The 12,205-nt window shown below is 46.5% G+C and overlaps 1 long non-coding RNA gene across 1 annotated transcript in view; it reads left to right on the top strand.

Moving 5' to 3' along the window:
• Positions 1-204: 204 nt before the first annotated feature.
• LOC146348606 (uncharacterized) overlaps positions 205-12,205 on the top strand; it is a 32,328-nt gene continuing 20,327 nt past the window's right edge. The window contains exon 1 of the long non-coding RNA XR_014790677.1: positions 205-284. This is a non-coding gene — a long non-coding RNA (uncharacterized LOC146348606). The remainder of the gene's footprint in view (positions 285-12,205) is intronic.

Genomic DNA, 12,205 nt, shown 5'->3' on the forward strand with positions numbered 1-12,205 from the left:
TATTTGCATAGTCTGAAGGACGGGCTCCCTTGTGTGTTGGACTGCTTGGCAAACATGCTGAACTGGTTTTAAGCAGTTTAAAGGAAGACAGAGCTACACTTATTACATTTTTGTTTGTCATTTGCTTTGGATAGACACAAACAAAAGGGTGGCAACCACAGCACCGGATCAGCTGGCTTTCCGCTGATCACTGTTGCTGGGGGCCTCTTTCATGGCTTGCATGACATGGGAACTCTCCACGTGTTGAATGGCTGCCTCCTTGTTTGTGGGGAGATCAGAGAAAGGTAGGGATGCCGATGAAAAATGGGTAGCAGCTGCAAGAAATAGGTCCAGTGACTAGGTGCTCCATGGGGAATTGGTGAGTCAGTAAAAGGGAGAAATGGCAATAACGTGCTCTTAGGTCAGGAATGGGGAACTTTGAGCAGGCTAGAGGCCAATTTCCAGAACTTCTTGGGTGTCATGACACCCAGCCCTTCCAGTGTGCAGCAGATAATTCTTATGAGGACAAGGCACAGGCTACTTCCTTGGGGATAGGCCAGTCAGTGCTGTATTTAGGGTCCTCTCAGTTAGAAGACACAGCCTTGCCATCTTCCTCTGGCTCAGATGATGAGTCCCCAGCAGAATCACCATCTTTCTAGCCTCACAAAAGTCTCAGGCTGTGAAATCAGGTGAGGCTCCTTTAACAACCCAGTCAGCTCCTCTGCCCTACATAGTTTTTGTCAGCTACACAAGGCTTCAGTTGGCTTTAGCGACCCCCTGAAACAACATCCTCCTATGTTTCTAGTAGGAGAGAGCTCCAGCCATTAAAGCTCACTCTGAACTATCTGTGGTCCTGAGTATAGCTGCCCATTATACAAGAAGGCTTGTTCCTTTGCCTAGCCTACGGTGCCTGATGCACTTACCTTTAATGGACTCTGTATGCCTAACTCAGCTTTGTGTACCTTGACCTGACTGTTTGATATCAACTGGATCTTCTTGCCCTATCTGACTCTGCCAGATGATGTTGGCTTCCCCTGTGAGCCTCAGGTAACCACAGAACATGACACTGGGGGCTGCCCCCTATTGCTTTCACCAGTGCACGGTCAGAAGGAACTTACCTGCCCTTGGGGATCTGTGACCAACAAGGCCTCCTTTTCTGCCCAGCCCATACTAACCCCTGTTGACCCCTTGTAGGGGACACTATATCTATCTGTTGACAGAAGGAGGGTTGTCAAGTGAGCACACTGTTTCCCCTAATTGCTGGGGAAGTGGCCATGGGAATGTGAATGGTCTGCCCAACCATCTTTTTTTCTTGGGACAGGGAGTTTTAGGGAGAGAGGGAGGAAGTGTATGGATGTGACACGTCGAGGCATTGTCTCCCTGTGGTGGCCCCCTCCTGGGCTAATCTGTGGTGCATAGTCCTTTTAGCCCCAGTTACAGGGGTGGAAGTTATTAATAGGTTTTAGGGTTTGGAGTATCTGTAAGACCAAGGTCTTCAATGTGGTGCCTGTGGGCACCAATGTGCCTGTGGACACCTCTCTTGGGGCCTGCCAGTCTCCCTGCTTCTCCTGATTTTAATTTAATTTGTTAAGATTTTGAAAATTATTAGTTTTAACTGGGAGGCTGGCATGCTGCAAAGCAAAGTGCTTCCCTCCAGCGCCATCTTCAGTTGGGTTCAAAAGAGTGGTTGTGCTTTGGAGCTCGGCTCCCACCTCTGCTTTATATTTAGGTTCTCAGGAAAGTTACTTTTCTTGTAATTTTGTCAGTTGCTTTCTGGGAAATGTCTGTTTTGTGCTGGCCATGCCCACCATGGCAGCCATTTTATGAATGGGCAATCCCTATCCCTATTGCAGCCATTTTGTGTGAACAACCATGACACTCTCTAAAAATTCCAGATGTGTCCACTGATCCAAAGAGGTTAGTGTCCCCTGCTGTAAAGGTTCTGAGAAATCAAGTGCTTTTTATCTGCCTGTCATATCTTTTTATTTTTCCTGGAGGGTGGGTGTTTGCTTGTGCAAAGTGTCCATCACAAGAGTCCTCATTTACATCTTCCTAGTTCTCTTGATGTGCCGAGTGAGGTGGCCCCATGCCATGCATTTTGATAGATGGGATCCATATTCCCTGGGTGTGATGCTATCCTCTTTTGCTTCAGTATGAGGTTTTTTATTCATGTCCATACATTGAAAAAACAAAACATGCTCTCTTTATAAACAGCATGTATTCATATGCACCTGGGACCCACCATTGCACAGAATTCTTCTGGTTTCCCATTCTGCAAAGTGACGGCTAAAGTAGAAACGATCTCAAAAGTCTGATTTCCCATCTCAAGTGAGCGATTTTCTTGGAATTGCAGATTCATCTCAAATTCCAGGCAATCATGTGGAAGGCTTTGGCTCTTGCTTTGACTCTCTTTTCAAATCACCTAACTGGCCCTCACTCATTTCTTTTTGTTGGGTAACAGCTCAAAGATTGGCTAGATCTGTCTACAGCCCTGACACTGATGTTTGTTTTATGCACCTATGGAAGATAATCAGGGACTGAAATATTGGCAGGGAATGTGTTGCTGTTGCTAAATCCAGCCTCACTCTCCAACCAGCACGCTTGACTACAAAGTGGCCTAGTGGACCTTTGCATACACTCCTTTCTCTCCTAGCTTTGCAACCCCCAGTTCAGGACTTTAATAACCATCCAAACTGAACAGAGTTAGCACAATCCTTTACAACAACAGGCCCAGTTTACAAGAGCAGGCCTATGATCTGTTTGTAGATTCAGGTAAGGGTATATGGCAGGTCTGGGGAATGCGTGGTCCTCCAGATCTTGTTTGACTCCAATTCCCATCAGCTCCAACCAGCCTGGCCAGTGCTGAGGGATGAAGGAAGTAGGGTGACCACTTATGCATTGCCAAAAAAGAGGAATTACATCACCAAAACAGTGGACAAAAGAGGACACCAATTTGCATAACATTTGCATATGCAAATAAATACTTAAAAGTTCAACTTTAGAAATAATAACTGTAAATTAAATAGAAATGCAATACATCTCACAAGAGTGGGGAAGATTGACCAGTCTACTGTCCAGATGCTAACTGTTGATGGGCAACTTCAAGGTAGAGATGGGTAAACTCACCATTTCTGAAAACCTGGACCGGATTAAATACAAACCTAATATCCCTATGGAGGGCAGAAGGAAGGGATTTAACAAAATCCCTAGTGGTAGAGCCATCAACAGCAGTCACTCATGCCCACCCTGCTGCTATTGGCTGCCCCACATAATGGCAGAGAAAAGAAACCCTAAACACAGAGAACGAGAATGCAAAGGTAAAACACACCAGATAATATATTACGTTATGACAGTGGTGAAATAGAAGATATATCGCTAGATCAGTAAGGTTAGAAAATGCGAATGAAACTATAATGGTATATAAGGAACGTCATGTGCCCCAACAGTTATGACCACTATTTTAAAATGACAGGAATTCCAAGTGTAGATTCTGCCTGGGTTAGCCAAATGTTCAGTGAATGCCTATCTACATGCATGTTAGCCTTTGCATGACAAGTTTTCTCATTCATACACTATAGCACAATATCTAATCCAGGGATGGGGAACGTGTGGTCCTGCAGATATTGTTGGACTGCAATCCCCATCACCCCCCACCATTGGCTATGCTAGATAGGGCTGATGGGAGTTGAAGTTCAACAACATCTGGAAGGCCACAAATTGCCCACCCCCGATGTAATCCATACGTAAAGGGGTGGAAGGGGATAATGAAGGAGAAACAGAGGAAACAAAGGATTGTGCTTTGCACTCTTAGTCCTGTCCTATGGACGTAGAAGAGATAGAAGTGACCTATACATTGTATGCAAGTGCTATTTTAAATGGAAAAGTAGCAAGGGTGGGGAGAGCTGGGATATGCCTAATCCTTTGCCTGCCAGCTGTTTCCTGGTCTGAATTACCCTAGCTGCTTTCACCCTGCCTGGGTTCCAGATACATTTCTGGGGCAAACACATCTGGAACTGTGTGTGTGAGTGTGTGTGTGTGAGAGAGATTAGATTAGGAGATGGTGATTAGGAGTGGAAACACATCAAGAAAGAATTAAGCACCCCTTCTGGTCTCCCGTTCACACTTGCGAGCAGAGATGGGTCAAAGAAGAGTCAAACAACAAGGCTTGGGTTGAAAATTGGGCCACATTTATTGAAAATATATCTGCAAAGGGGTACCTAGGATGGGCAGCTGACTGTGCCAGCAACTAGCTGGCACTTCTTGGGAGAAAACACACCCAGCCGGACGGGTGGCGTCAATCTCGCCACCCCTTGTGGGGGAGGTAGATTTTCCCCTGTCACTTCCTCCTGGTGCCGCAAAACACCTGGGTGAGTGAGGAGGGTTGGTCTCCCAGGCAACGCTTATCCCCCCGCCGAGCTGCACAACCCATTCGGGGGGCCTCAGGCATCACCTGTCATCATAAGGTGCCTCTGCATGCACACCATCCCTAATCTCTTTCTGCTTTGCCCATCCTAGCCACAACCTGAAAAGTGACCTATGAGAGATTGGACTGTATTTGCCTACTGGATACACCCTAGCCCCAGTAACAGTGTGAAGTAGGCAAAAAGACTACTTTTACACAGTAAAAGGCCAATTGAACAGTGAGCCAAAAATTCCTACATGGCTCCCCAAAGGGCAACCGGTATAAACCCACACTGCTTAAGGGAGGGTGGGAAGGCGAGAGGGGGCGCAGAGCTTAAGAGGGATCTGCCGACCCCTCCCCTGCCTGGTGGTGCCATGGGGGGGCACCCAATAGGTAGCAGCCACCTCTTCTCACCCCACCTGCTGGCAACGGCCCCCCCCCTTTTGCCAGACAAGCCGGTGCCGGGGTTAGGGCACTTCTCCACCCCAAATCACACCCTGGTAATGCTGATTTTAACTGAAAAACAAGCCTTCAGGCTTTATTACATGCATTTGAGTGCAACATGTACATAGGTCCCAAAACAAACTTCGGAGGTGATTTGTAGCTCATTCAGAAGACATGCTGCTTGCTCTTGTTGGAGCCCTCCAGTGGCTTGGCATAGAACACACACACTCACATGCAAAAGGCAGGGTTGCAAATTCTTGAGACTGCCTTTATGGAGGAGTTTATAGGTCACAAGACAATAGAGAATGTTACGTGCCGTTTTACATTCCTTTCTAGGAAGGAGAGAACTTCAGAATAACCACAAGAACTCAGTGGTGAAATGATGGCACAATTTCAAAGCTGATTTACTGATTTGTGTGGGGTGGGAGAACATGCTGGTGTACTCCGAATTACTGCAGTCTGGAATCACTATTCTGGTAGTGGCAACAAAACTGTCATCCTGTAGGGCTGGAAATCCCCTGAAGGGCCCTGCCTGGCACAAAGCCAGGCTTGTCTCAAGCAAAAGCAATTTGGGCATCAGCGAAAGCCTTGTGGTGTCACTGTGAATCCCAGAGTGACAGCTCCCACTTCTGAACCCCCACCCCATGTTAACAGATGACATAGGAGGGACAAAGTCAACAATGCCCCTTGGGCGTGCTAGATAGATACTGCAGCATGATCTGAAGCAGGCAGTTCCAAGGGAAATTCCTGGAAGGTTGGAAGTTCATACATTGGGTTGCCCACTCCCCAAATGCTTTTAATGAAACACGAGCTGCCTTGTAATTTGCAGCTAGAAATTCCCCCATCTTCTCTTTGAGTGGATGGATGCTTAAGAAGAGGATGCTCTCATAGTGGGTTGTTTGGCACCTGGGCGCAAACTGTAATACCTGGCCATGAGGAGTCTGTGCTGGCTGGCTTTGTCCCTATACATATGTACTACCTTCCTTTACCATTTCAGCATAGATGCTGCTGGTGTATTAATACCATGGATTGGGTGGTGAGGAGAAGGGAACTAACTACAGCATATGTGACAAATGCTGTGCTTAGATCTTCCGATAACTTTTGTGCAACTTAAAACCAACCCAAATTGATTTCAGGCAATGGTGCTAAGGTAGGGTTGGGAAATCTATAGCCCTAGGGTGGCAGAAAGAGAGAAAGGGTGTCAGAGAGGGAGAGAGAAGGCAGTGGGGGCTGGTGGCTCCGATGTCAGTGGGCCGGTGAATCCGCTCCAGGTTTCAGTCAGAACCAGTTCTGACTGAAACCTGGAGTGGATGCACCGCCCCACTGACATCAGAGCCTCCAGCCTCCACTGCGGGAAGGAGTGGCAGAACGAGAAAGCAAAAAAGAGTAGCCCCACTCAAGTTTGGCTCTGGCACTGTCCACCACTGGCTTTTGACTCACCCACAGCCAGCATGTGGGCCCTGACAGATTACCCCCGAGGGAATGTGGCCCTTCATAGAAAAAAATGTTCCCCACCCCTTTGCTAAGGGAGGGAGTGTTTAATAACAACAGGGGATCTGTTGAGAGACCTGAAACTGTCCCGCAATGTTATTTATCGGAACTTTCCATTCTCTGAGCAGGGTGGTTCCAGACACTGTTGACAGTAGATGGTAGATATACCACTAGAACAATGTATTAATGTCTGTAGTCAAAACATAGAACATATAGTTCATTGTGCTTTGGGCATGTCTGTTATGTAAAGCTCCCAGGGAAAGATTCCTTATGGGGCTGATCAGCAGTGATGTTTGGCCGTCTGGCTCTGATGATCTGTTTTTTTTTGTTAGCTGATGAAGACAAATATGTCTCTTATATGACCATGATATTTGCAGTAGCTGCTGAAAAAATCTGCACAAGGTATGTCCTGTCTTTCGCTGCATCATGTTGGGTGATCATCTTATATAAGGGAATATTGTTTTGTCATCTTTGATATTTTCTATTGGCAGTTGGGACTTAAACAGTTTTGTGCAGATCTTTTAAGCAAATAAGCACCTGTTGGTTTTAAGCAAATAACCAACTGACTGACTGGCCTTGTGAGCCTTCTTCACTCTAGTTTGGGCTTCCCGTTTTCATTATGAGGACTGGAGCCAAAACATTTTCTTAAGAGAACTTAGGAAAATTCTGGATGTGTATCGTCAGATTTATGTTTAAAAATGGAATTTTGTCTCGATCTGAATATAAAATCCTTTTAAACTGCAGGGTTCCCCACAGGACTTCTCCTATTCCATTTTTTACCTCATGGGCTATGATTCCATCAAAAAATTCTGACTTCTTGGTTCTGTTGCTGAAGGCATTCAAAGGCTGTGTGAATGTCATAGTTCTATGATGGCGTCACACAAACCCGGAGATAGGTACTGGATCACAAATCCAGCAGCCTGAGCATCTCTCCTTTCCTGTCAAACAGAGGTAGGCAACCTTTGGCCCGAGTGCCACATGCAGCCCCTAGCCTAATTTAAAAAGTTCTGTGTGCATGATAACTTCAGACTTCTGGGGAGAGTGATCTGTCCTTTCTCTGGCAGCCCACAGTATGGGAAGGAAGAGCGGGAGAGGGAGAGAAAGAGAAAGAGAAAAAAGGGGGTGCTGGTGGCAGAAATAGAAAGAGAAAAAGGGTGACTCACCCACTTTGGGCTCTGACTACCACTGCCTTTGGCCCTGCCCACTGTCAACAGATAGCTCCCAACAGATTACCCACAAGGGAATGCAGCCTTTGACTGAAAAGGGTTGCCCACCCATGCTGTAAATGAAGAAAGAAGTTTCAAGCACTTGAGATTGTGAAGACATTTGAAAGTAGATAGAGAGAAGTTTTTCTGCCTCTCTCATAATACTGGAACCCAGTGGGGTCATCCCATGAAGCTGCTTGTTAAGAGATTCATGACAGATAAAAGGAAATACTTCTTCACACAGCACATAGTGAAACTATGGAATTTGCTACCACGAAATGTAATGATGGCCACTAACATAGATGGCTTTAAAAGAAGATTAGACAAAGTCACGTAGGATAAGGCTATCAAGGGCTACTAGTTCAGCTCTCCAAGCATGAGGAGCCCCAGTGATGAAGCGTCTCAGCTCCAGTGACAAAGCATCAGCAAACAAGCGAGTTAAGCAACTGTGTGAGTTTAGCAACAGGGTGAACTCTCCCCTCCTTACTCCATACTCACAGTAAGTAACTGTAAATAAATAACTATAAATAATTTCCCCACCTTCTCGTAGTAAACAACTAAATTTTCCAGGGACCCCCCCCCAGTTATGAAGGTAGAAAGCCAGCAGTGGGGAGGGGGCTATCCAGTGTATTGCACTGAGTGCCACATGTACAATGATCTACCTGCTGGACTGAAGTTGTGGGTGTGTGCTCCATGTAATGAGCTCCTGGCTCTCAGGGAACAAGTGTGTTTCCTTGAGGCCAAGGTTGCTGACCTGGAGAAGTTGGTGGATGAGATCTTCAGGGACTCATTAGCTGTGTCCACACCCAGGGTGACAGCTCCTCTGCTGTCATGGAGAATACAGGTCTCGGGGAAGGAGGGGTCATTCTGAGGAAGAGGGAAATGATCCCTTAGAAGGGGCCCATTTCTCAGAAGATGAACAAACATCCTCTTGCACTGAGGATGTGTCTCTGGGGGGAGGGGGCCTTGTGGTAGTGGGAGATTCGATCATTAGACACATTGACAGCTGGGTTTGTGATAGGCGTGTAGACCGCATGGTGAATTGCCTGCCTGGTGCGAAGGTTGTGGATATTATACGCCATCTAGATAGCCTAGTAGATAGCGCTGGGGTGGAGTCAGTAGTTGTGGTCCATGCTGGTACCAACTATGTGGGGAAATGTAGTTGTGAGGTCCTGGAAACCAAATTTAGGTTGCTAGGTAGGAGGCTGAAATCCAGGACCACCACGTTGGCTTTCTCAGAAATGCTACCTGTTCCATGTACAGGGCCAGCTAGACAGGCGAAGCTGAGGAGTCTCAATGCATGGATGAGATGGTGGTTCCGGGAGGAGGGGTTCAGATTTGTTAGGCACTGGGGAATGTTTTGGGATAAACTGGGCCTGTACAAGAGGGACGGGCTCCACTTGAACCAAAATGGAACCAGACTGCTGGCGCTAAACATAAAAAGGGTGGCAGAGCAGCTTTTAAACTAAACCCTGGGGAAAGCTGACAGGAGCTGGGAAGCATCCAGTTTGGGTTAAATCATCCCAAAGGGATGAAGATGAAAATGTTTTTGATTGCCCAAATGTAGAAGGGGAGGAAATAGGGCAGGAGCACGTGGTAGAACATAATGGCCAATCAAAGGGGCCAATGTCCCATAGCAAAAGATGCACATGACAGAGGCATCTGGGGAAGGGTACCGTGTATAGGTGTTTCTATGCAAATGCTAGAAGCCTCCATGCCAAAATGGGAGAATTGGAGTGCTTGATTTTAAAGGAAAACCTGGATATAGTGGGCATTACAGACACCTGGTGGAGTGGAGAGAACCAGTGGAATACGGTCATCTCTGGATATAAACTGTATAGGAAGGACAGGGAAGGGCGTACTGGGGGAGGTGTTGCCCTGTACGTCAAAGAGGGCATAGTGTTGAGCAGGCTAGAATACCTAAAATGGATAGGCTGTTCCACAGAAGCTCTGTGGGTGACAATACCAGGCTCCAAAACTAATTTAGTGCTAGGAACATGCTATCATCCCTCAGACCAGAATGCTCAGAGTGACCTTGAGATGGAAAATGAAATCAGGGAGGCCTCCAAACAAGGAAGTATTGCAATAATGGGTGACTTCCATTACCCCCACATTGTTTGGATAAGTGCATGTTCCAGCCACGAGAAAGAGGTTAAATTTCTAGATGCCCTAAATGATTGTGCCCTAGAACACTTGGTCATGGAACTGACCAGAGGGGAGGCGACCTTGGATTTAATCCTAAGTGGTGTCACTCAGGACATAATACGAGATGTAAATGTTGTTGAACCAATTGGATACAGTGATCACAGTGCTATCAGAGTTAATATATATTTAAGTGGAAAATTGCCCAGGAAGTCCAACACAGTCACATTTGACTTCAAAAGAGGAAACTTCTCTAAAATGAGGGAACTGGTGAAACGGAAGCTAAAAGGGGGAGTCAAAAGGATTAAATCCCTTCAACATGCTTGGAGATTACTCAAAACCACAATAATAGAAGCCCAGCTAAAATGTATACCACAGGTTAGGAAAAGTGGCACCAAGTCCAAGTGGTCATCAGCATGGTTAATGAGCAGTGTTCAGGGAGCTATTAGAGAAAAGAGAGGTTCTTTCAGAAAATGAAAGTGTTGCCCAAGTGAGGAAAACAAAAGGCAGCAGAAGCTTGCACGAAGGCGATGCCAGAAGACAATAAGAGATGCAAAAAAGCATTTTGAAGAGCATATCACTAACAACATCAAGGCCGACAGTAAAGAATTCATGACAATGGAGTTTAAGGGGTACTGAAGGAGGACAAGGAGATTGAAGAGAAGCTGAATGAATTCTTTTCATCTGTCTTCACTGCAGAAGATACCTGTGCCTGAACTGATGTGTTCAGGAAGGGAGTCTGAGGAACTGAGGCAAATAGTGGTAACAAAGGATGAAGTTCTCAACCTTATTGATAAATTTAAAGCAAATAAATCACCGGGCCCAGATGGTATCCATCCTAGACTTCTCAATGGGGTTTGATCTTGGGGCTGTGGTGGACAGCTCAATGAAGATGTCAACCCAGTGTGCAGCTGCTGTAAAAAAGGCAAACTCCATGTTAGGCATAATTAGAAAAGGGACTGAGAATAAAACCACCAAGATCATACTGCCCCTATACAAATCTATGGTGCCACCACACATGGAATACTGTGTCCAGTTCTGGTCACCACACCTAACAAATGATATTATAGAGCTGGAAAAGGTGCAGAAAAGGGCAACTGAAATGATCAAGGGGCTGGCGCATCTCCTATGAGAGATACTTACGACAGCTGGGATTGTTTAGCTTGAGAATATTGTGGAGAATATTGATAGGGAGACATTTTTCTCCCTCTCTCAAAATACTAGAACCCAGCATCATCCTATGAAGCTGATTGGTGGGAGCTTCTGGACAGATACAAGGAAGTACTTCTTCACACAGTGCATAGTTAAACTATGGAATTCGCTACCACAGGAAGTAGTTATGGCCACCAGTTTGGATGGCTTTAAAAAGGGGTTAGTCTCTTTTAAATTCTTGGAGGGAAAGGCTATCAATGGCTACTAGTCATGATGGCTATGTGCTCCAGTACCAGAGGCAGTGAGCCTATGTACGCCAGTTGCTGAGGAACCTGGGTGGGAGGGTGCTGTTGTGCTCATGCCCTGCTTGTGGGTTCCCAGTCTACAGCTGGTTGGCCACTGCGTGGACAGAATGCTGAACTAGACGGACCCTTGATCTGATCCAGCAGGGCTCTTCTTATGTTCTTAGTTATGATAGCTATATGTTACTTCCAGTATCAGAAGTGCCATACCTCTGTATTTCAGTTGCTGGGAATATGAGGGCGAAGGTGGTGCTGCACTCATGTCCTGCTTGTGGGCTCCCCATTGGGGCATCTGGCTGGCCATTGTGGAAACAGAATGCAAGATTAGATGAGCCTTTGATCTGATCCAGCAAGGCTCTTCTCATGTTCTTACATAAGACCAACTTGGAAGTGTGTAGGTAATGCCTGACAAAATCTCAAGATCAAATGAGATGTAGTTAAACACACCTTTGAATCTTGTGCTTTGGATTCTCTTTCTGTCTTTCTTGAAACTGTCTTTTGGACAGCACCCATGGGACCTGTCCAATCTGGATCAGAGCTGTGGTGTGCAGAGATGAAGGCTTAACCCCCCCCCCCGACACCATTTTTCTGTTGACAAGCGCTCTTGCTTTGGCTCCAGATTTTAGGGATCCCATGAGTGATCCACTCTGCTTGCCACCGTCACTACTGCCCATTTGCTTGCCCTCTCCCTTAGGACCTGGTCTACACCACTGCCCAGAAGGAGGGGGCAAGGCAAGCTGTGCTCGCTGATCCTTCTGTTTGCTCTTTCTACTGCTTGTATGCTTGGAGAGGACAGGAAAGCAGGCAGGAACAGCAACGAGGAGGAAGAGGGCCAGAGGCTCTGGTGGTCAGCAGAGCACCCTGTTGGGTTGTGGGTCCCTGTCACCACTCATGAATTGCTTTCCAAAGATGCTATTTCTCCCCCAGACTGTTGGCCTATCTAACTTCAGACTGGCAGCAGCTCTTCATGGTATCAGGCAGAGGTATGTCCAAGCCCTGCTATCTAGGATCCTGTTAACTGAACCTGGGGATCAAACCTAGGACCTTCTGCAGGCAAACCATGTACTTTCTCCCTGGAAGGGCCAGCC

This window comes from Heloderma suspectum, chromosome 4 (assembly GCF_057233095.1).
Source record: "Heloderma suspectum isolate Gila_16-S chromosome 4, 16-S_ref, whole genome shotgun sequence".
In the NCBI taxonomy this organism is placed as follows: Eukaryota; Metazoa; Chordata; class Lepidosauria; order Squamata; family Helodermatidae; genus Heloderma; species Heloderma suspectum.